Below are 22,368 nucleotides of genomic sequence, written 5' to 3' on the forward strand. Positions count from 1 at the left end.
TTTTAATATTAATTCCCAATAAAATTGAGGGGAGGAGAAGGAACATAAATATATCACAAACTTTCTACAGTATTCAGATTGTATGTTTAATATCAATACAGGGTATGTGGCTTCCAGATGGTCTCATTTGGGCTTGTACCACAACCCATCTGGCAAGTCTATTTCTTGGATATTCCCTACACTGGGATTTTATGCTCTCCAGGCACTTAGTGGGATCTGGTGCTATATTAGAGACGTGCTATTCCAACTCTGGTTTGGGGATATGGAAATGAGTTCTCAGCTGTATTATAGCTGCAATGATTTAATCCGTTCGAACAGTATTGCAAGCAAAGTTTTTCAGTGTATCTCAGTACAATAATATGCCAACACTAATTCCAGTTATTTGTCTCACAAAAGATAGAACAAATGAGGTGAAAGGTTGAGGAGTGGTAAGCCGAATGTGAGCTATTAAAATCAAAATGATACCTTGTGTATTATACATCTGTTTTCATATATGCACATACTCATAGAATCGTAGGGTCATGGCCCTGCATTAGGACTCAGAGCGCAGGCAGAAGATAGCTAGCATAAAGAGGTGAGAAGGAAGGGTGGGGCAGGTGCTGGTTGGTGTTAGCTGAAACCCGGTCAAACGAGATAGGAGTTCACAGATGGAAGCTGGTGGGTGATATGTGAAAACAGATTTAGTAAACAATGTACAGATGGAGACAGAGTATGCAGGTTGATAACTGGAACCGGATAAGGAAGAAGAATGGACAGATGGAAGAAGGTGGAAGAGAGGATAGGGAGAGTAGACTGGGGAGAAGAAACTTAGATGGATAGGTATGTGAGTGACGGGAAGGTGGAAATGAGGAAAAGTGAACAAAAGGAGAGAGAGCCTAAGTGGACTATGAGGAGAGGGAAAGCAACATGAGAGTGTGGGCGATGTGAAAGTTCAGTTAATTTGTAAATAATTTCTGGAAGGCACTTTGAGTTGAACTGAACATGGGTTTGGGAAGAAAAGGTAATTGTGCTCTTTAGAAATAAAAGTAGACGGGGGAGATAACAGTCAGAAGGGTTCTCGATGATCAAAAGTTTAAAAATTCAAAGTTCAAGGTAAATATATTATCAAAGTACTTATGTATGTCACCATACAGAAACACTGAGATTCATTTCCTTACAGGAATACTCATAAATCCAATAATCATAATAGATTCAATGAAAGACCACACCATCAGGGTGGACAACCAGTGTGCAAACTGTGCAAATGCAAAAGAAAGCAAAAAAGAATAAATAAATAGATAGATAGATAAATGAATGAACACATAAGTAAATAAGCAAGCAAAAAATGTGGAGAACACGAGATGAGAAGTCCTTGAAAGCGAGTCCAGAATTTGTGGGGACAGTTCAGTGATGGGGCAAGTGAAGTTATCTCTTTTGGTTCAAGAGCCTGATGGTTGAGGGGTAGTAACTGTTCCTGAACCTGGTGGTGTGAGTCCTGAGGCAGCAGTGAGAAGAGAGTACGACCTGGGTGATGGGGGTCCCTGATGTCGAATACTGCTTCCTTTAGGTCCTCCGGTTTCCACTCAGGATCCAAAGACAGAGTGGTTAGCAGGAAAATTGGTGGTTGTAAATTGTCCTATGCACGACATCCTGGTACGAGAGGGAAAGCAACCAGAAGTTGTGATACATGTTGGGACCAACAACTTAGGCAGGAAGAGGGATGAGGTCCTGAAGTGTGAGTTTCAGGAACTAGGCAGAAGGCTGAAGAACAGGACATCAAGGGTGACGTTCTCAGGATTGCTGCCAGTGCTGCGTGACAGTGATGGTAAGAATTGGAGGAGATAGCAGTTGAATGTGTGGCTGAGGAGTTGGTGCAGGGAGCAGGGTTTTAGATTTTTAGATCATTGGGTTCTCTTCTGGGGAAGGTGGGACCTGTACAGATTGGATGGGTTGCACCTGAACTCGAGGGGGAGCAATATCCTTGCGGGTAGGTTTATTAGCATGGTTCGGGAGGGTTTAAACTAATTTGCGAGGGGGATGGGACCCAGAGCTATAGAGCAGTGAAAGAAGTGCATGGAGTAAAGCCAGATCTAACATACAGAAAGGCTTTGAGGAAAGAGAAGCAGAATAAACGGTGTAAAGACAGTAAGGTAGAAGGGCTGAAATGTGTGTACCTCAATGCAAGAAGCATCAGGAACAAAGGTGATGAATTGAGAGCTTGGATACATACATGGAATTATGATGTAGTGCCCATTACAGAGACTTGGCTGACACCAGGGCAGGAATGGATTCTCAATATTCCTGGATTTCAGTGCTTTAAAAAAGATAGAGAGGGCAGAAAAAGGGGAGGAGGGGTGGCATTACTGGTCAGGGATACTATTACAGCTACAGAAAGGGTGGGTAATGTAGCAGGATCCTCTTTTGAGTCAATATGGGTGGAAGTCAGGAACAGGAAGGACGCAGTTACTCTATTGGGAGTATTCTATGGGTCCCCTGGTAGCAGCAGAGATACAGAGGAGCAGATTGGGAGGCAGATTTTGGAAAGGTGCAAAAATAACAGGGTTGTTATCATGGGTGTCTTTAACTTCCCTAATATTGATTGGCACCTGATTAGTTCCAAAGGTTTAGATGGGGCAGAGTTTGTTAAGTGTGTCCAGGATGGATTCCTGTCACAGTATGTGGACAGGCAGACCAGGGGGAATGCCAGACTAGATCTAGTACTAGGTAATGAACCGGGTCAGGTCACAGATCTCTCAGTGGGTAAGCATCTGGGGGACAGTGACCACCGCTCCCTGGCCTTTAGCATTATCATGGAAAAGGATAGAATCAGAGAGGACAGGAACATTTTTAATTGGGGAAAGGCAAATTATGAGGCTATAAGGCTAGAACTTGCGGGTGTGAATTGGGATGATGTTTTTGCAGGGAAATGTACTATGGACATGTGGTCGATGTTTAGAGATCTCTTGCGGGATGTAAGGGATAAATTTGTCCCGGTGAGGAAAATAAAGAATGGTAGGGTGAAGGAACCATGGGTGACAAGTGAGGTGGAAAATCTAGTCAGGTGGAAGAAGGCAGCATACATGAGGTTTAGGAAGCAAGGATCAGATGGGTCTATTGAGGAATATAAGGAAGCAAGAAAGGAGCTTAAGAAGGGGCTGAGAAGAGCAAGAAGGGGGCATGAAAAGGGCTTGGTGAGTAGGGTAAAGGAAAACCCCAAGGCATTCTTCAATTATGTGAAGGAAAAAAGGATGACAGGAGTGAAGGTAGGACCGATTAGAGATAAAGGTGGGGAGATGTGCCTGGAGGCTGTGGAAGTGAGCGAGGTCCTCAATGAACACTTCTCTTCGGTATTCACCAATGAGAGGGAACTTGATGATGGTGAGGACAATATGAGTGAGGTTGATGTTTTGGAGCATGTTGATATTAAGGGAGAGGAGGTGTTGGAGTTGTTAAAATACATTAAGACAGTTAAGTCCCCGGGACCTGACAGAATATTCCTCAGGCTGCTCCATGAGGTGAGAGAAGAGATTGCTGAGCCACTGGCTAGGATCTTTATGTCCTCGTTGTTCACGGGAATGGTACCGGAGGATTGGAGGGAGGCAAATGTTGTCCCCTTGTTCAAAAAAGGTAGTAGGGATAGTCCGGGTAATTATAGACCAGTGAGCCTTACGTCTGTGGTGGGAGAGCTGTTGGAAAAGATTCTTAGAGATAGGGTCTATAGACATTTAGAGAATCATGGTCTGATCAGGGACAGTCAGCATGGCTTTGTGAAGGGCAGATCGTGTCTAACAAGCCTGATAGAGTTCTTTGAGGAGGTGAGCAGGCATATAGATGAGGGTAGTGCAGTGGATGTGATCTATATGGATTTTAGTAAGGCATTTGACAAGGTTCCACACGGTAGGCTTATTCAGAAAGTTAGAAGGCATGGGATCCAGGGAAGTTTGGCCAGGTGGATTCAGAATTGGCTTGCCTGCAGAAGGCAGAGGGTGGTGGTGGAGGGAGTGCATTCAGATTGGAGGATTGTGACTAGTGGTGTCCCACAAGGATCTGTTCTGGGACCTCTACTTTTCGTGATTTTTATTAACGACCTGGATGTGGGGGTAGAAGGGTGGGTTGGCAAGTTTGCAGATGACACAAAGGTTGGTGGTGTTGTAGATAGTGTAGATGATTGTCAAAGATTGCAGAGAGACATCGATAGGATGCAGAAGTGGGCTGAGAAGTGGCAGGTGGAGTTCAATCCGGAGAAGTGTGAGGTGGTACACTTTGGAAGGACAAACTCCAAGGCAGAGTACAAAGTAAATAGCAGGATACTTGGTAGTGTGGAGGAGCAGAGGGATCTAGGGGTACATGTCCACAGATCCCTGAAAGTTGCCTCACAGGTGGATAGGGTAGTTAAGAAAACTTATGGGGTGTTAGCTTTCATAAGTCGAGGGATAGAGTTTAAGAGTCGCGATGTAATGATGCAGCTCTATAAAACTCTGGTTAGTCCACACTTGGAGTACTGTGTCCAGTTCTGGTCACCTCACTATAGGAAGGATATGGAAGTATTGGAAAGGGTACAGAGGAGATTTACCAGGATGCTGCCTGGTTTAGAAAGTATGCATTATGATCAGAGATTAAGGGAGCTAGGGCTTTACTCTTTGGAGAGAAGGAGGATGAGAGGAGACATGATAGAGGTGTACAAGATAATAAGAGGAATAGATAGAGTGGATAGCCAGCGCCTCTTCCCCAGGGCACCACTGCTCAATACAAGAGGACATGGCTTTAAGGTAAGGAGTGGGAAGTTCAAGGGGGATATTAGAGGGAGGTTTTTTACTCAGAGAGTGGTTGGTGCGTGGAATGCACTGCCTGAGTCAGTGATGGAGGCAGATACACTAGTGAAGTTTAAGAGACTACTAGACAGGTATATGGAGGAATTTAAGGTGGGGGCTTATATGGGAGGCAGGGTTTGAGGGTCGGCACAACATTGTGGGCCGAAGGGCCTGTACTGTGCTGTACTATTCTATGTTCTATGTTCTATTAGGCTGGTGTTAAATGGGTGGGTTGCTGGGCGGTGTGGCTCAGTATCTCTAAATAAATGTATATAAAGATAATGACTAACAAGTCCGAAGATGCAGAGACAGGAGGAGAACAACTAAAGGAAGCTCTATGATGGTTTTTTTCTCCTGTACTCTTCCTTATCATTGGTCACACTCTGCTTATTATCAACAAAGTTCTCTTTAATTCTGCGATAGTTGACCAGTGATATTCAAATGACTAGCATTTTTATATTGTTCTCTCCCTCCCTTGAAGTCCCAAGGTATTTATCAGAAGGGCAAAAGTATCAAGATGTTGGAAATTAGAAATAAAAAAAATGTTCAAAGTACACAGGAAGTCAAACAATGTTCAGTGTAAAAAAATGATCAGAGTACATACATGTCACCACATACAATCCTGAGATTCTTTTTCTGCTGGCATACTAGCAAATCTATAGAACAGTAACTGTAAACAGTAAACAAACTACCAAATGCAGATATAAAGAAATAGTAATAAATAACGAGCATGAAATAACATAGAAACATAGAAAACCTACAGCACAATACAGGCCCTTCAGCCCACAATGCTGTGCTGAAGAAATTGCCTAGGGTTACCCATAGCCCTCTATTTTTCAAAGCTCCATGTACCTATCCAGGAGTCTCTTAAAAGACCGTATTGTATCCGCCTCCACCACCGTTGCCAGCAGCCCATTCCACGCACTCACCACTCACTGTGTAAAAAAAATTACCCCTGACATCCCCTCTGTACCTACTTCCAAGCACCTTAAAACTGTTCCCTCTCATGTTAGCCATTTCAACCCTAGGAAAAAGCCTCTGACTATCCCCATGATCAATGCCTCTCATCATCTTATCAGGTCACCTCTCATCCTCTGTCGCTCCAAGGAGAAAAGGCCGAGTTCACTTGACCTGTTTTCATAAGGCATGCTCCCCAATCCAGGCAACATCCTTGTAGATCCACTCTGCACCCTTTCTATAGTTTCCATATCCTTCCTGTAGTGAGGTGACTAAAACTGAGCACAGTACTCCAAGTGGGGTCTGACCAGGATCCTATACAGCTGTACTGTAACATTACCTCTCGACCCTTGAACTCAATCCCACAGTTGATGAAGGTCAATGCATCATATGCCTTCTTAACCACGTAGTCAACCTGCACAGCAGCTTTGAGTGTCCTATGGACATGGACCCCAAGATCCCTCTGATCCTCCACATTGCCAAGGGTCTTACCATTAATACTATATTCTGCCATCATATTTGACCAACGAAAATGAACCACCTCACACTTATCTGGGTTGAACTCCATCCACCACTTCTCAACCCAGTTTTGCATCCTATCAATGTCCTGCTGTGACCTCTGACAGTCCTCCACACTATCCACAACGCCTCCAACCTTTGTGTCATCAGCAAATTTACTAACCCATCCCTCCACTTCCTCATCCAAGTCATTTATAAAAATCACAAAGGGTAGGGGTCCTAGAACAGATCCCTGAGGCACACCAGTAAGTGGTGGCTGTGGTTAAAAGTTGGGTCTTTTGGTTGTTCATTTTCTCCTTTTGCAACTTCAGTTTGTCCTCTGCAGCATAGTGCAGGTCACTCTCATGTAGCACAGCTCCCACTTGAACAGATTTCCACCATTGAGTGCAATGTCTTCCCAGATTTTAGCTGTAATGTTTAACTAATAATACTGTTTCAAGGACAGTGACATCCAGGATATGCGTAAGTAAGGTAATATATTTTATGATATTTTATGTAGATTGAATGTAATTGCAATTTCAATATAATTTAGAGTAATTCTAACTGTAGTTTTCACTAATTATGGTTTGTTATATTCTTTTGCCAATAACATTGTGAGATAAACAATTCAAGAAGTGAGAAGATTCTGTAATTTAGAGTCAATGAATCCATTATCAAGTTGGGTGCAGAAAGAGAGACAAAAGGCTAAAATCTTTAAATTTTACACTTTCAAATTTTCAATAACTAATAACTGGAGGAATGAAACTCCACTATTGTTGATTTTCAGTACCTTGGAGTTTAATCAGGAGGGAATAGCATTTATCGCATTGAGCTGGGTAACACTTGACTTTCTAGCTACATTCATACACAATTTGCACCTCTTGGTTTTAATCTGTACATCCCTGAAGGAGGAAGTAATCTAGTCTGTAGCTACGTCACAAATACTGCAACGTTGTGCCCTTCAGTGGCTTCCAATTCTCAAGTGCCTGGCAGGAAGATGTTTTGGCACTGGGGTGCTCTTACACAGAGTGTTTCTGTTTTAACTGTACATCTACTCTCCTGAAGTTGCTGGATCATTTCTGCATAGATTGCAATGAACATTATTAGTCTTAGCATCAGACTCCAAATCAGGTTTATTCTCACGTGAGGGCAAAATTGGATTGTTGATTCCAAGAGAAGTAGATGATTTTCATGTTATTGTTGATGTGTATTATATTTTCTAGTTCTGTAAATTGGAGAGAAAGTTCAAAAACCTGAGGCACCAAATGACTTGGGAGTCCTTATACAGGATTCCCTCAAGGTTAATTTGCAGGTTGAGTCTGTGGTGAGGAAGGCAAATGCAATGTTAGTGTTCATTTCAAGAGGACTAGAAGATAAAAGCAAGGATGTGTGTTGAGGCTTTATTAAGCACTGGTGAGTCCTCACTTGGAGTATTGTGAGCAGTTTTGGGCTCTTTATCTTTGAAAAGATGTGCTAACAATGGAGAGGGTTCAAAGGAGATTCACAAAAATGATTCTGGGATCGAAAGGCTTGTCATATGAAGAGCATTTGATGGGGCTGGGCCTCTACTTACTGGAATTCAGAAGAATGATGGGTGACCTCATTGAAGCTTATTGAATGTTGAAAGCCTCAATAGAGTGGATGTGGAGAGGATGTTTCTTACGGTAGGAGAGTAAGACCAGAGGGGACAGCCTCAGAATGGAGGGGTGCCCTTTTAGAATGGAGATGAGGAGGAATTTCTTCAGCCAGAGAATGGTGAATCTTTGGAATTCGTTGCCGCAGGTGGCTGTGGAGGCCAAGTCTTTAGGTATATTTAAATCAGAGGGAGAAGGCAGGAGACAGGTTGAGAAGGAAAATGGATCAGCCATGATGAAATGGCAGAGCAGACTTGATGGGCCAAATGGCCTAACTCTGCTCCTGTGTTTTATGGTTTTATGCTCTCATGCTAAATTGAGATTTCTTCATGGTCTCAGCTTATTATTTCTATAACCAACCTCATTAAGATGAAGAAGAAACACTCTGTAGGTGTTTCTCATTTGACCCTATTAAAGCCACTACTGCTTTATTAGACCCACTCACTTTGTTCTACTTGTTGCTATGGAGAAAGCACATTCTTATGAAACATTTCTCAGATGTCCTCCCTCTGGTGAATAATGGCAATGTTCTATTTAACACTACGTTGGTTTTCAAATGAAAGAATTTGTATCTCATTCTGAATAACTTCCCTTTTAAAATCTTTGCAAACAGTGAACCACAATGAAATTTTTGACATTATAACCAATAAGAAATCTCTGTGAAAATTATTGAGGTTTCATGCTTTATTTGTAGTGTGAGATGCATAACTGTTTAAGATACCACTTGGAGTTAAATGTAACTTGCTAGTTCATTAAATTGTGCAGTGGTGTAGCGCAGAAACAGGATCTTTTTGCCCACTGAATCCATGCCAACTAACAAACACTACCGACACTAATTCAATATTAATCCCAATTTCCTTGCATCCTATCAAGCCTCCTCTGTTTCTAACATTCACCTAAACATTAGGGCCAATTTACAGAAGAAATTAATTTTCCAATTGCATGTTCAAAGTTCAAAGTAAGATTTATTATCAGAGTACATACATGTCGCTACATACAACCCTGAGATTCATTTTCCCCAGGCTTACTTAGCAAATCTATAGACCAGTAACTGTAAACTGCAAACAAACTGCAAATGCAGATATAAATAAATAGCAATAAATAACAAGCATGAGATAGTAATATAACAGAGTCCCTAAATGAGTGTAGCTATCCCCTTTTGTTCCGCGGCCTGATGATTGAGGGGTAGTAACTGTTCTTGAACCTGATGGAGCGAGTCCTGAGGCTCTTGTACCTTCTACCTGATGACAGCAGTGAGAAAAGAGCATGGCCTGGGTGGTGAGGATCTCAGATGATGGATGCTGCTTTTCTACAGCAACATTTCATGTAGATGTGCTCAAAGGTTGGGAGAGTTTTACCCATGATGTACTGGGCTGAATCCAATACCTTTTGTAGGATTTTCCACTCAAAGGCATTGGTGTTGCCATACCAGGCTGTAGTACAGCCAGTCAGCACACGTTCCACCACACATCTACAGACGTTTGCCAAGGTTTTCGATGATATGCCAAACCTCCGCGAACACCTGAGGAAGTAGAGGCGCTGTTGTGCTTTCTTCACAATTTTATTTACATGATGGGTCCAGGACAGGTCCTCTGAGATAGTGACACCCAGGAATTTAAAATTACTGACCCTCTCCACCTCTGATCCTCTGATGATTACTGGCTCATGGACATCTGGTTTCCTGCTCCTGAAGTCTACAATCATTTCCTTGGTCTTAATGACATTGAGTGAGAGGTTGTTGTTGTTATTATACCACTCAGCTAATTTCCCTCCTGTATGCTGATTCATTACCCCTTTTGATACAGCCCACAATAGTGGTGTCATCAGCAAAGTTGTATATGGTGTTGGAGCTGTACAGTCATAGGTGTAAAGCAAGTAAAGCAGGGGGCTAAGTACACATCCCTGAGGTGCTCCTGTGCTGATGGAGATTGTGGAGGAGATGTTTTTGCCAATCTGAACCTGTCTGGGGTTTGCAAGTGAGGAGATCCAGGATCCAATTGCACTAGGGGTTACTGAAGCCCAGGTCTTCTAGTTCACTGATTAGTCTTGAGGGGATAATGGTGTTAAATGCTGAGCTGTAACTCGATAAAGAGCATCCTGATGTACGCATCCTTGCTGTCCAGATCTTCCAGGGTTGTGTGGAGAGCCAACGAGACAGCATCTGCTGTAGACCTGTTGCTTCAATAGGCAAATTGGAGCGGATCCAAGTTGCCATTCAGACAGGAGCTGATGTGTTTCAACACCAGCCTCTCAAAGCACTTCACTGTGGATGTAAGTGCCACTGGGTGATACTCATTTAAACAGGTTACAGTGCTCTTCTTGGGCACCGCTATGACTGAAGCCTGCTTGAAACAGGTTGGTAGCACACACTGCCAGAGCGAGAGGTTGAAGGTGTCTGTGAGTACGCCAGCCAGTTGTTCAGCACAGGTCTGAAGTACTGGGACAGGTAATCCATCTGGGCTGCATACTTTCCTTGGGTTCACTCTCATGAAGCAGCCTGCACGCCATCTTAAGCTAATTAGACCAAAGGATCATTGGGAGACATGGGGGTGCGTGATGGTCCTCCCTGTTCTGGTGGTCAAAGTGAGCACAGAAGGCGTTGAGCTCATCTGGAAGCAAAGTTTTGCTGTCCCCTTTGTCGCAAGATTTAACTTTGTAGGAGTTTATGACATTCAACCCCTCCCACAGCTGTCGAGCATCCCTTGTTGATTCAATTCTAGTCTGGAATCTCCACTCCACCTGAGAGATAGCTTTCCGGAGATCATACCTGCACCTCTTGTAACATTCTTGATCTCTAGACTTGAATGCCTCTGATCTGGCCCTCAGCAAGTTCCGGATTTCATTGCTCATCCAGGGTTTCTGACTTGGGAAAACCCTGAACGATTTTGTGGAGACACGTTCATCCACAGCTGTTTTAATGAAGTCTGTAATGACCCTGGTGTAGTCATTCAGATCCTCAGATGTGTTCTTGAACATGGCCCAGTCCACTGACTCAAGGCAATCCTGTAACTGTTACTCAGCCTCGCGCGACCACCTCTAGGTTGTCTTGATCTCTGGAGCCTTGCGCTTTCAGCTCTGTCTGTATTCAGGTAGTAGGAATACAGCCAAATGGGCTCAAACGAACGACAGGCACTCCTTATCGTAGTGTAGCCGTGGTCTAGTGCATTCAAGCCTCTGGTGCAACAGGCTATGTGCTGGTGACAATTGGGCAGAGTTTTCTTCAAACAGGCCTGTTCTGGAATGTGGGAGGAATTCAAAGCACCTGAGGAAACAGATGTAATTAGAATCAGGTTTATTAGCATTGAGATACGTCATGAAATTTGTTGCTTTGGGGCACTGGTACAGTGCAAAACATAGGAATAAAACAAAATTACTGTACGTTATAATGAGAAATAAATACAAAAAATGAATCTTCTTCTTCATGTGCCTTGTGTGTTACACACTTGGGCGATCATGGCTCATGGCTCTCCACATCGAACGATCCCTTGCAGCGTCAATGATATCTCTCACACCTAGATCTGTTAGTTCTTTCACAGTGTCCGTATATTTTCTTCTTCGCCTTCCTCTTCTGCGTTTCCCGGGCATACGGCCTTGTAATGCAAGGCATTCTATTTCTCCCTTTCTGATGACATGGCCCTGGAATTTAAGTTTCCTCTCATTTAGTGATGAATAAATGAATAAGTAGTTCAAACAGAGAGGAAAATAGTGAGACAGTGTTTACGGGTTCCTGGACTGTTCAGAAATCTGATCATGAACATGAAGAAGCTATTCTTAAAATATTGAGTGCGTGCCTTCTGACTCCTGTACCTCCTCCCTGATGGTAATAGTAAGAAGAGGGCAGTCGCAGATGGTGAGGGATCGCCTTTTGAAGCTGCCCTCGATGGTGGAGAGGGTGGTGCCCATGATGGAGCTGGCTGAGCTTACCAACCAACCTCTGCAACTTTGACCCATCCTTCGCATTGGCGCCTCCATTCCTGATGGTGATGCAACCAGTCAGAATGTTCTGCACAGTACATCTGTAGAAATCTGCTATAGTCTTTGGTGACATACTAAATCTCCTCAACTCCTACTAGCTTGCCTTCTTCATAGTTGTATCAATGGCTGCATGGCTGCATCATCGTTTGGTATGGGGGGAAGAAGGGTTGGCTTACTGCACAGGATTGAAGTAAGCTGCAGAGAGTTGCAAACTTTGTTAGCTCCATCATGGGCATTAGACTCCATAGGATCCAAGACATCTTTGTGGAGCGGTGCCCCAAAAAGGCGGCATCCACCAATAAGGACCTCCAGCATCCTGTACATGCTCTCTTCTCATTGTTACCATCAGGTAGGAGGTACAGAAGCATGAAAGTACACACTCAATGATTCAGGAACAGCTTCTTCCCCTCTGCCATCCAATTGCTGAATGGACATTGAACCCAATGTACCTCACTACTTGGTTAATTTCTTTTTTTGCACTACTTACTTAATTTAACTATTTTATATATATACTGTAATTCACATTTTTCTGGTATTATGTATTACATTGTACTGCTACAGCAAAGACAACTCTCATGACATGCTATTGATGTTAAATCTGATTCTGATTCTGATATGTTGGGTCTAGGATAGATCCTCAGAGAAGTTGACACTGAGGAACTTGAAGGTGCTCACCCTTTCCACCCCTCCACGCCTGACCCCTCAGACACATGAAGATATGTAAACTTTCCTCCAGTTCTAAAGTTAGATTTGCATTGGTGGCAATAATTTGCTGAACTGCTTTCAAAGTGTGTAGTTTTCACAATATTATTTGTAGGTTGATGAGTTTAAATATTTTATCAACTTTTAAAAATTTTAGTGTCTGATAAATGTGATTTGTTTCTAAATCTACCAGTTATTTTCCTAGATTTAAAGTTAATCTTTCCTTAAAATCAAAGTTTCTTTTCAAATTGTATTCCTGAGATAGTTCCACCAAGATTAAAGACTCACAGGAATTTTTTGTTTTCAGATTAGCAATGCAAAATTCATCCCAGGTCAAGAACAAAAATGATCTGGAATTACAGAAAGTGATTAAAAGATATATCCATTACTGAATGGACAATGAGCCCATGAACACTTCCTCACTATTTTTGGGCTCTCTTTTTCCACTACTTACTTACTTTATTTATATATATTTCTTATTGTAATTTATAGTTTTATTATTATTATGTATTGCTGCCTCTAAACAACAAATTTCACAACATATGCCAGTGATATTAAACCTTATTCCTACTATATGCTGAAATTGTTTCTGTATTAGATTATGAGGACACTCAGTCCTCGTTTATTGTCATTTAGAAATGCATGCATTAAAAAATGATACAATGTTCCTCCAGAACGATATCACAAGCAACACAGGACAAACCAAGACTAAAACTGACAAAACCACATAATTATAACATATAGTTACAACAGTGCAACAGTAATTTGATAAAGAGCAAACCATGGGCACAGTTAAAAAAAGTCTCAAAGTCCCAATAGCCTTATCATCTCACGTAGACAGTAGATGGGAGAAACTCTCTCTGCCATGAACCTCCAAGCGCTGCAAACTTGCCGATGCAGCACCATTGGAAGCACCTGACCGCAGTGGGCTCTGAGTCCGTCCAAGAACTTGAAGCCTTTGACCAGCCCCTCTGACACAGCCTCTCTGAGCACCATCCTCTGCCGAGCGCTTCGACCCCTTCCCTCCAAAGCCGAGGACTCGGGGCCTTCTCCTCCGGAGTTTCTGGACCACACAGTAGCAGCAGCAGCGAAGCAAGCATTTCAGAAGTTTCACCAGATGTTCCTCTGTGCTCTCACGTCTGTCTCCATCAAATCAGGATTGTGCACGGCACACTACTTGACAAATAACAGTAACAGACATCACTACCAGAGTGGCCGCTGCGAGCCGCGTCACGCTGCCATCTTCTCCTCCCTCCACATCAGGACACCTTTCAACGGCATTTAAAATCATGTAAATTTATTCATAAAAATGTAAGCAAAAATATAGAAAAAATCTTCACTTTCATAGTGGTGTTTAGTCTATACATTCTTAGTGTTATTGCGTCTCTACACTTGCAGTGTGAACATGCTGTGTATCAGAGTACTGTTGCAACCCATGTAGTTCCCTTTTGGTGATACAAAACTTCATAGGCTTCACAGAAAGCTTCATAGGTGATACAAAACTTCAACCTACATTGACTTGGTTTCTCGGTGTTTTGTGACAGAAGGACTTTCAACTGCAATCCCTAACCACAAAACTGTGGAGCTGGCTGCACCAAGCTTCAATGCATCTCTAGCAAGTCCTCCTGCTGACTGCAACATGCCAGTCTGCAGCATTTCCTGACTGATACCTCTTTGTATAGTGTTGGATTAGGGACTAATTTACTATTTAATTGTTACTTACCTTGTAGTTTAACTTTCTTTATGCTTGCGTAAATGATTGTATAATCACCTGTTTGTCTATAAGATTTCAGTAGCCTGCGGTACAGTTGGTTCTGTGTAAAATCACAATCAGGTTTAATATCTCTGGTGTATGTCAAGAAATTGTGGTTTTGCAGCATTAGTACATTGCAATACATAATAATAAAGAATGATAAATTACCACAAGCTATACATATACTTCAGGAGTTGAGTTACAGGGAAAGATTGAACAGGTTAGGACTTTATTCCTTGGGGCGTAGAAGAATGAGGGGAGATTTGATTGAGGTTTACAAAATTATGAGGGGTATAGACCGAGTAAATGTGAACAGGCTCTTTCCACTTAGATTAGGAGAGGTAAGTAGAAGAGGACATGGCTTTAGGGTGAAAGGGGAAAGGTTTAGGGGGAACTTCTTCACTCAGAGAGTGGTGGGAGTGTGGAACGAGCTGCCATCTGACGTGGTAAATGCAGGATCACGCTTAAGTTTTAAGAATAAATTGGATAGGTACATGGATGGGAGAGGTCTGGAGGGTTATGGACTGGATGCAGGTCAATGGGACTAGCGGAATAATGTTTCAGCACAGACTAGAAGGGCCAAATGGCCTGTTTTCTGAGCTGTAGTGTTCTATGGCTCTATGGTTCTAAATATAAATAAATTAAATAAGTAGTGAGAAAGAGTGGAAAAAAGTGAGGTAGAGTGCATACCCACTCAGAAATCTGATGGCAGAGGGGGAGGATGCTGTCCTTAAAATGTAAATCGAGGAACCGCTCTTGCAAGCACCTCCGCAACTTCCACCACAAGCGGGACTTCCCCTTAGCCAAACATATTACTGTAATTCCAAATCCCGTTCCTGTTCTGATGTGTCGTTCCACGGTCTCCTCTTCTGCCAAGATAAGGCCACCCTCAGGGTGGAGGACCAAGACCTTATATTCTGTCTGGGTACCCTCCAACCTGACAGCATGAATATCGATTTCTCCTTCCAGTAAACAAACTTGCCCCCTTCCTCTATTCCCCACCCTGACCTTTTACTTCTCTAACCTGCCAGTGACTTCCTCCTAGATCTCCTCTTCATTCGCTTTCTCCTATGATCCACTCTCTTCTCCTATCACAATCTTTATTCTCCACTCCTTGACCTTTCCCACCCTCCCGGCTTTACCTATCACCTTCCAGCTAGCCTCTTTCCCCTCCTCCCATCTATTTCTTCTGACATCTTCCCCCTTCCGTCTCAGTCCCAAACAAGGTTCTCGGCCCGAAACATCGACTGTCTATTCATTTCCATAGATGCTGCCTGACCTGCTGAGTTCCTCCAGCACTTTGTGTGTGTTGCTCTGCATTTTCAGCATCTATAGACCTTCTCATATTCCTAAAATGTTGAGTGTGTGCCTTCAGGCTTCTAACCTCTTCCTTGATGGTAGCAATGAGAAGAGGGCATGCCTTGGGTGACGGGCGAGGTGCCCTTAATGACAGATACTGCCTTTTTAAGGTATCGCCTTTCGAAAATTTCCTCGATGCTGAGGAAGCTCTTTTCTACGATGGAGCTGGTTGAGTTTGTAACTTGCTGCCGCTTTTACCAATCCTGTGTATTTGACATCTGAAACTCACAAATAAATTAGTTTTTTGTGAGTTTGAGATGCCATGGCAGCATTAGTCAAAGCTGCCCTTTTTCACAGACCTGACTTTTTCATCGGAGACTGTCCTTTTTCTTCAGAGAAGACTCCATTACCTAACTACCTTCAGCTAATTTGCAGTGTAAAGGGAGGACACAACGTCTGTGGTCCTTTGTTACTTGCCTTGTTTCTCTTTATTTCCTTCTTACTTGCTGACAAACTGACTCCGTCTGACCTGTACTATGATGAATATCTAATACACCCATAAGATTTATGCCTGATTCTTGACTTCCAAAGAAAGCTTTCTAGACAATATCATCTCCAGATCCAACAAGATGATCCAGCATTTTAATGTTTACCTGCACAGTGCTTTTTCTGTAGTGTTTATACTTTATTCTGCATTGTTACTGTTCTACCTCAATGCACTGTGAATGAATTGATCTGTATGAACAGTACGCCAGACAAACTTTTCACTCTATCATGGTACACGTGACAATAATAAACCAATACCAATGGCGGTTGGGCTACCTAAAGTGTATCTTTCACGGAGCTGGTGATCTGCCTGTAGGACTTGATGTTGGTCTCAACCTATGGGAACCCACGCAAAATGCTGGGGAAATTCAGCAAGTCAGGCAGGATCTATGGTGAGTAATAAACTCGACATTTCTGGGCTGAGACCCTTCATCAGGCCTGGAAAAGAAGGGGGAAGAAGGCAGAATAAGAAGGTGGGGGTGGTCGAAGGAGTACAAGCTGCAGGTGATAGGTGGGGGGAGAAAGTAAAAGTAAGATGGCGGTGCACTCTGACGAAGAAGCCTCTCGAGGGGCAACCAAAAGGCGATATTATCTTTTGTAAATGTATTTTTTATGATCACAAGTCCCTGCTGGACTTTAAGAACATAAAGTACTCAGGTCTACCCCATCAGCAAGTTGCTCATTGGTGGAGAAACAGAAGGGGCTGGACTTGGTGTGGCTGTACTGCTGCCTGCTTCAAAGAGGCATCAGAGGAGTCAGTGCACAAAGGCTGGGTGCCGCCTGACAGAGAGAGATAGTCTTAGTTGCTTCTCTTGTGATCACAAGCCTCTGTAGGACATTGATAACGTGGAATGCTGCAAGTGCGATTAGTGTACAGTGGGGGTGCTGCATGGCTTCAGTCATAGCAAGGAGGCATTGTGGCGCAGCGACCAGGCGCGAGTCAGTGCTGTCCTCTAGTGTTGGCTTGGCGGAAGAGAAGCTGTATTGTGTTCGACTGACTGCTGCAACATTCATAGGCTCAGGGACTTGGACTATGTGACTGTACTTTACTGATATTTTATATGTGCTTGCTACCTTATATGTGCAGTATTTGCCTTGTGCTGAGTACATGAATGTTAGTACTGTGTTTTGCAGCTTGGCCACAGAATAATGCTGTTTCATCTGGCTGTGATGGGATAGGTGGAAGAGGTAAAGGGCTGGAGAAGAAGGAGGATAGGAGAGGACAGTGGGTGAAGGGAGAAAGGGAAGGAAGTGGAGCACTAGAGGGAGACGCTGGGAGTTGAAAAGAGAAGAGGTCAGAGGTGAACCAGGATGGGGAATGGAAAAAGAAAGAAGGAAGGAGAGGGAGGGTAGAAATTACCAGGTGAGAAAAATCTATGTTCATACTGTCAGGTTGTAGGCTAAACAGACGGAACATGTGGTGTTGCTCCTCTAACTTGAGTGTGGCCTCACTGTGGCAGTAGAGGAGAACATGGACCAACATATCTTAACCTTATAAATTTATGACTTGATCTTTAATTTCTGCCCCTAAGTCCCCTGACGTTAATCAATCCACTTTATATTTGTTGTTGCTTTTTATGTACACGAAATGGAACTTTTTCAAGGATAGTGACATGAGTTTTTGATTGAGAATCTCCTCTGGTCACACTAGTGCACTTAGGGTTCAAATGCTTTAAAACTAGTTGTGTGACTTTTCTACCTAAAGTGAGTTACATTTGGCTAAAGTTTTAGATTAGATTTAAATTAGCTTTATTTATCACATGTACATTGAAACATACAGTGAAATGCATTGTTCGCGTCAACAACCAACACAGTCCAAGGATGTGCTGAGAGCAGCCCTCAAGTATCTCCATGCTTCTGGCACCAACATAGCAAGCCCAGAACTTAGTAATCTTAACCCATGTGTATTTGGACTGTGGGAGAAAAGTGGAGCACCCAGAGGAATCTTACGCTGTCATGGGGAGAACGTAGAAACTCCTCACAGACAGTGATAAGAATTGAACATCAGTTACTAGCTCTACAATCTTTACATCTGAATGTGGGGGGCCATGGTATTTCCATGAGCATGATTGTTCTAGGCAAATTTTTCTACAGAAGTGGTTTGCCATTGCCTTCTTCTGGGCAGTGTCTTTACAAGGCGGGCGACCCCCGCCATATTCGACACTCTTCAGAGATTGTCTGCCTGGCGTCAGTGGTCACATAACCAGGACTTGTGATATGCACCAGCTGCTCATACGACCATCCACTACCTGCTCCCATGGCTTCACTTGACCCTGATCAGTGTGACACCTCACCCAAGGGTGACCTGCAGGTGAGCGGAGGGAAGGAGTGCCTTACACCTCCTTTGTTAGAGACGTATCTCCACCTTGTCACCCATAAGTTTATACTAGCCCATTTTATATTTTTAGAAAACACTGAAATGGCACTGCACAGCAGACAAGGGTCAGTGATATAAGATTTTAATTTATTTATTTATTGAGATACAGCGCAAAATACGCCCTTCCAGCCCTCTGAGTTGTACCGTCCAGCAACCCCCGATTTAACCCTAGCCTAATCGTGGGACAATTTACAGTGACCTATTAACCTACAAACCGGTAGTTTTTGGACTGTGGGAGGAGACTGGAGTGCCCAGAGGAAACCCATGCGGTCACAGGGAGAAGGTACAAACTCCTAACAAGCAGCGGCGGGAATTGAACCTGGGTCACTGGTACTGTAAAGCGTTGCGCTAACCACTACGCTGTCATTCTTGCATGCACCTCTTGAAAGCACTTAGGCCTGGAAAATTCAATTGATATCATTGGGCACATGAGACATGAGGTATTTCTTTACTTACTTATGGAATGTGGATGTCAGTGACAAGGCCAGAATTTATGTCTATCCCTAATTATCAATGGTGGAGAGTTGCTGGCTTAATTAATTACAGTCCTTTCTAATGAAGGCACTACTACAGTCTGTTGGGTAGGGAGATCCAGGATTTATTTCCAATGATAGTGTAATGGAGGATTAACAGTATATTTCCATCATGATGATGTAGGGACAGCTGTACCAGAAACAGGGATGGTCTCATTAATAGATTTACAGCAGCATAGCAAGCCATGATTGATACTCCATTTTAATCTTCATCTTCCCTCGGTGAAGTCCACACTGCATGTGCTGAATGAGCTAAGTACAGAATCAGAATCAGAAACAGGTTTAATATCACATGTCACGAATTATGTTGTTTTGTGGCAGCAGTACAGTGCAATACATAATAAAACTGTGAATTACAGTAAGAAATATAAACTGTGGTTAATTGGGACACACCTGGACCAGTACATATATGATTTTGAGAACACACAGTCCCCTTTTATTGTCATTTAGTAATGCATGCATTAAGAAATGATAAAAATGTTTTTCCAGAATGATATCATGAAAACACATGACAAACCGACTTAACAACGAACAAAAACCACATAATTATAACATATAGTTAGTTACAACAGTGCAAAGCAATACCATAATTTGATAAGAGCAGACCATGGCACAGTAAAAGTCTCAGAGTCTCGAAAGTCCCATCATCTGACACAGATGGTAAATCCCCAGCGCCGCCAACTTGCCGATGCAGCATCCTGGAAGCATCCAACCACAGTCCGACTCCAAGTCCATCTGAAAAACTCTGGCCTCCGACCACCTATTTGACACCGAGCACCGAGCACCATCTCTGCCGAGCGTTTCGATCCCGGCCCTGGCAACAGGCGATATGCAAAGCCAAGGATTTGGGGCCTTCGTCTCCGGAGATTCTCAATCATACAGTGAAGCGGGCATTTCAGAAGTTACTCCAGATGTTCCTGTGTGCTTTCATGGCTGTCCCCATCAAATCCGGATTGATGCACGGCCCCCCTAGTTACACATACTATATTCATTCGGAACAGCCGCGCGCGCTGCGTCGGGCAACCATCTTCTCCTCCCTCCTTTGGGGCCAATTAAACGACTGCCGCAATTAGCTGAAGTTTTATGGAAATCGTTTAAAAGGTATAAAAAAGTCAAACTACCATTGAGTCAAAATTTATGTATTTAAATGAAATACAGAACAAATTAGAACACTACCAATACAACTACAGTACTATAAAACTGTGTATTAGTTCCTAATAGTATTGTTGGAGAAATTAATCCAGGGTACATTGCCATGTTCTTTTGATTGAACAAAATCAGCGCAGACACCTAGTGCGGGTAATGGACTGCCTCCGTGCAATGCTTTTGATGATTTCAACCTCCAAATCTTCATTTTCATTGTAACATTCAAGATGGTTGTTGATACAGGAAGGAAGGAGGTACAGAAACATAAAGGCACACACTCAGCAATTCAAGAACAACTTCCTCTCCTCTGCCATCTGATTTCTAAATGGACATTGAACCCATGAACCCTACCTCACTTTTTTGCATTATTTCTGTTTTTGTACTACTATTTTTAATTCAACTATTTGATATACAGACAGTATATTTACAGTCCTTACTGTAATTCTTTTTTTTCTATATTTATCCTGTATTGTACTTTTCCTGTGATATTAAACCTAATTCTGATTCTGATTCTTCAAATTCTTCATAGTTTCTAACTTGTTGAAGTAGTGAAATTGTTTCATTTTCATTCTCAGCGGTTTCAGGCATCTCCAAGCCTGAATGCTTGAAACTGTAGTGATCAAAACGGTTCGGAATTGTCTCACTGCTTATCTTTCACCATCAGTGACAAAAATCACAGCTTTTTGAATACAAATACATGCAAATGATGCTATTTAAAAACTGTTTGCTGTCAGCATGGTGTTGCGTCTAATGGCCACATAAAGTGCACGCATATGATGCTAATTAGAAATTGTTCAGCAACAGCTTCCTGTCCCAATTAAGCAGCATAGTGTCCCAAATAAACGAATGGAATCCGAGCTATTTTCTCGATTTTTAAAAATATGTTCTTTAAAAGTTGTCCCAAATAAGCGGCTGTCCCGATTAACCGATGGCCCAATTAACTGGAATCCACGCTACACGATGGATTCCGTACACGGTGAATTCTGATTAATTGTGATACACCTGGACCAGTACACTTTGGCCCCAGTGAGCCAATGTTTCATGGAAATAGTTGAAAAGGTATAAAAATAGACAAACTACGATTTAACTGAGTAACAAATTTTATATTTAAATGAAATACAAAACAAATTGGAACACTACCAATACTACTACACTGTTATAAAACTGTGTATTAGTTCCTAATACTTATCAATGGTGAATTCCTCCAGAGTACTCTGCTGTGCTTTTTCAATTGACCGTAAATGAACAAAATCAGGGCAGACACCTAGCGTAGATAATGGACTTCCTTCATTGCCTTCATGCATAAAGTAGTGTCAAAAATTATTGCTTCTTAATTTGGCATCTGCCAGTCCAAATGAATGACATAGCACAAGCACATGCAACTGTTTGGTCTCAGCATGGTGTGGTGTCTAACAGCCACACAAGTGTATGCGACTGATGCTAGATGTTTCTGTTCTTTAAGAGTTGACCCAAATAAGCAGTTGCCCCAATTAAATGATGGCCCAATTAGTGCAAAAAGAGAGGGGACAAAAATAATGAGGCTGTGTGCATGGGTTGACTGCTCCAATCTGTGGCCATTAGACGCTTTGTGAGTATTAAAGATAAAGCTTTTGAACTATTTTGCCTGGAAGGACTGTGAATGTTTGCTCTACCCACTCGCATTATTGTACCCTTTGGCCAATTGTTGTACTTTCCCTTCAATGTGTCAGCCTGCTGGGATTCAGGGAAGAAACATTGGATTTCATTCCCGAAGATCAAAAAAAACTGCAGGTGCTGGAAATCTGAAAAAAAAATACCAGATGCTGGGAAAATTCAGCAGGTCAGGTAGCGTCGGACAAAAGAGAAGCAATCAACAACTTGGGTCTGCAATGCTTTGTGAGAACAGTTTCTACAGTTTTTCTAGCATTTTCTGTTTTCATCTTGGAGTTCAGTTCCTCCACCAGTGCTAATGCCTGCTCGTTTTAATCAATGGTTTTAAAACGCAGGTCTCCATGCTCACCCTGCTGTTTGCAGGAACATTGAGTCAAACATTCATTGGCCCTGGAACATTAACAAAACCAATCACAGGCAGACTTTGGTCTGCCCAAAATCTGTTGGACTCCAGTACTACAAGATGTCCACAACTAAATGTTGCAGACTGCTACATTTCATAGGGCAG

General features: G+C 42.7%; 1 protein-coding gene across 1 annotated transcript in view; it reads left to right on the forward strand.

Annotated features, from left to right (window-relative positions):
• Positions 1 to 22,368, forward strand: part of LOC140194544 (uncharacterized) — a 51,323-nt gene that overhangs the window by 11,023 nt on the left and 17,932 nt on the right. The window lies entirely within an intron of this gene.

The sequence above is a fragment of the Mobula birostris genome, chromosome 3 (assembly GCF_030028105.1).
Source record: "Mobula birostris isolate sMobBir1 chromosome 3, sMobBir1.hap1, whole genome shotgun sequence".
NCBI classification, from domain to species: Eukaryota; Metazoa; Chordata; class Chondrichthyes; order Myliobatiformes; family Myliobatidae; genus Mobula; species Mobula birostris.